The sequence below is a fragment of the Heterocephalus glaber genome, unplaced genomic scaffold, assembly GCF_053883595.1.
Source record: "Heterocephalus glaber isolate CG9 unplaced genomic scaffold, H.glaber_assembly_v1.0 deba00001547, whole genome shotgun sequence".
Classification (NCBI taxonomy): domain Eukaryota; kingdom Metazoa; phylum Chordata; class Mammalia; order Rodentia; family Bathyergidae; genus Heterocephalus; species Heterocephalus glaber.
In genome coordinates this window covers 7,758,459-7,761,415 of record NW_028258340.1, presented here as the reverse complement: position 1 = coordinate 7,761,415, position 2,957 = coordinate 7,758,459, and the positions used below count along the sequence as shown (strand labels likewise).

General features: G+C 37.5%; 1 pseudogene; it reads right to left on the bottom strand.

Annotated features, from left to right (window-relative positions):
- Positions 1 to 458: 458 nt before the first annotated feature.
- LOC101707357 (unconventional prefoldin RPB5 interactor 1 pseudogene) lies at positions 459 to 2,533 on the bottom strand (annotated as a pseudogene).
- Positions 2,534 to 2,957: the final 424 nt, after the last annotated feature.

Genomic DNA, 2,957 nt, shown 5'->3' with positions numbered 1-2,957 from the left:
GTACTTCCTCCAGAGTTAGTTTCATTAATTTGTCCTCTAAGTTACTTCTTAGAAGTTGTCAAATTTATTTCAAAAAAGATTTTTGTAATATGCTTTCTATATCCTTTTAAATTCTGTAAAATCTGTGGTAATGTCTCCTAGATCTTAATATTGTAATTTAAAAAATGTAGAACTGATATTGTGTAACAGGAAGAAAAGGTCTAAAAGAGCAGGGGAATTGGGAGGGGTAGGGGAAGGGAAAAAAGGGAAAGGAAAAAATATGAGAAGAGGAAAAAAATGGAAACAAGGTCTTTGCAAATAGGGAAGGGTGGAGGGGGTGAAGGGAGGGCAGGGGAAGGGGATAAAAATAAGAACCAAGAGACTCATGTAATGGTGCAAGATCCCAATGATGAATGTAACTGTATTTTATACCTAAAATGTACCAATAAAGTTAATGGGAAAAAAAATATTAACGGACATGAAAAATCAAAGAAGCACTAATACAGTTTTAATGGGGGACCTCAATATCCACCGTCACAAATAGCTAGATCAACTAGACAAAAATGTCAACAAAGAAATATCAAAATTGAACCCAACTTTTGAACAAATGGAATTAGTAGAAGTCTACAGTGTCCCACCCTACATATTCTTCTCAGCTGCACATGAGATGGTCTCCAAAATAGACCATATACAAGCTCGCAGAACATGCTTATGTAAATGCACAGGAATTGAAATTATCCCATGCATATTATCAGAGCATAGTGCAATGAAATTGGAAATCAATGGCAGAAGAAACCACATGAACTTAATAAACACATGGAAATTAAATAACACCCTCCCGAACAACCAATGGGTCACAGATGAAATTAAAGAAATTAGTTGCTATAATTAAATGATAATGCAAATACAACATACTGGTACTTTATGGGACGCAATGAAAGGAGTCCTATGAGGGAAATTTGTGGCAGTGAATCCTCATATCAGAAGGGCCAGGGATTTAGCTCAGTGGTTCTGGCACCTGCCTTGCAAGCGCAAGGTCCAGAGTTCGATTCCCGGTACAAAAAAAAAAAAAAAAATCCTCACACCAGAAAAACAGAAAGAAAAAAATAAAACAGAAAGCTCAAATGAACAACTTAACGTTGAACCTGAAGCTTCTAGAAAAAGAACAAATCAAGCCCAAAGCTTGTACAAGGGAGGAAATTATAAAGATCAGAGCAGAAATTAATGCAATGGAGACTTAAGAAAACAATATAAAGAATCAGTGAGGGCTGGGGATTTAGCTCAGTGGCGACACCACCTGCCTTGCAAGCGCAAGGTCCCAAGTTCAATCCCCAGTACCCAAAAAAAAAAAAAAGAATTAATGAATTGAAGAGTTGATTCTTTGAAAGATTAAACAAAATTGATAACCCCTTAGCCAACCTTATCAAAAAAAAGACTCAAATCCATGCCATTAAGAATGAAAAGGGAGGGTTGGGGATTTAGCTCAGTGGTTCTGCCGCCTGCTGTGTAAGCGCAAGGACCCGAGTTCGATCCCCGGTGCCAAAAAAGCAAAACAAAAGATTACATCCAAAGGGGAGAGGTTTTTTAAAATAATCACCTAGCTGCAAAACCTATAAGGGAAGTAGATTTTTTTAAAGTGCCTTTAAAATGTGAAAGCAAGTAATATAATTGGTTTTTAGTGATATAATTGTCGAATCCATTGAAATTTTAGAAGTTTCTTTAAAATGGTCCATATCGTATGCACAATATCACAGCTGCTACAAAACTACTTGTATTTTGTTATATAAACACTATTCTTTGAAAAATAATTTGAAACGCTACCACTGCATCGTAAGACCAACTTAGTATTGAGAGAATTAATGGACAAGCTGAATATTAAAGTATTCAAGCATTTACTTTGAATTTTTTTAGTACCATTCACTGATAAGGATTAAAAAAAGCTGCTGCTAAATTAACTCAGTGTGCCTTATTTCAAACTACATGTAACATATTTTGCTATGTATATTTTAAAAACGCACAACTAGGTTTTAGGATGTAAACTCATTTCCTAGCTTTTCTGTTGCAATCTGGCAGCTTTGAACTTTGAAACCCTTTTTGCAGTTTCCTCTGCTGCTTCTGACACAACTTCTTTTCTCTCCAAAATGGTGGGTAGTACAGATGAGCAATGCCTAGGTGTGGCATTAAGGAAGACGATAAAAATTCTTTTTCCATTACAGTTCCCAAAAAAGCCTCAGGTGCTCCCGTTGAAGGCAAAGGTTTCCTTTGATGATTTTTTTCTTGTGGTTCCTCTTTCAAAATACACTACTCCTCAACCCCCCTGCCTTTCATCAAATTCAGCAGCACTGGTTTCACTGGTATCACTTCAAACTTTGTTCTCTCTGCTTTGAGACTTGAGAACTGATTTATGAGGGACATGCTCTCCATTCACAACATCCAGAAAAACACTGTAAACGCCAGCAGGAGTTTTGATTGTAGGGAACTCATGGGCAGAATGACCACTACCAGTGCTGTTCTTTAGTTTACGTTTGGTTTCTTTCTTTTCACTGAATTTTATTTATTTATTTCCAGTACCAGGAATTGACCTCAGGACCTTGAGCTTTCCACGTAGGCATGGCGTCACTGAGCTACATCCCCAGTCTTTTTTGGGGTACTGGGTATCAAACTCAGGTCCTTGAGCTTGCCAGGTAGATGTGGTGCCACTGAGCTAAATCCTCAGCCCTCACTAAATATTGGTTTTGGGGGTTTTTTTGGTACCAGGGATTGAACTTGGGACCTTGTGCTTTCGAGGCAGGCAGTGGCACCACTGAGCTAAATCCCCGGCACCTCACTACATATTAAAGTAGTATTTTTCCCAGTATTTATTTGAACCCTCTTAGGTATAACAGTATGAGAAAAGTATATTGTTGGTACAGAATTATTTCCAACCCCTGAAGCATCATGGTCATTTTCATTATCACTACCACCATCATCTTCATCTT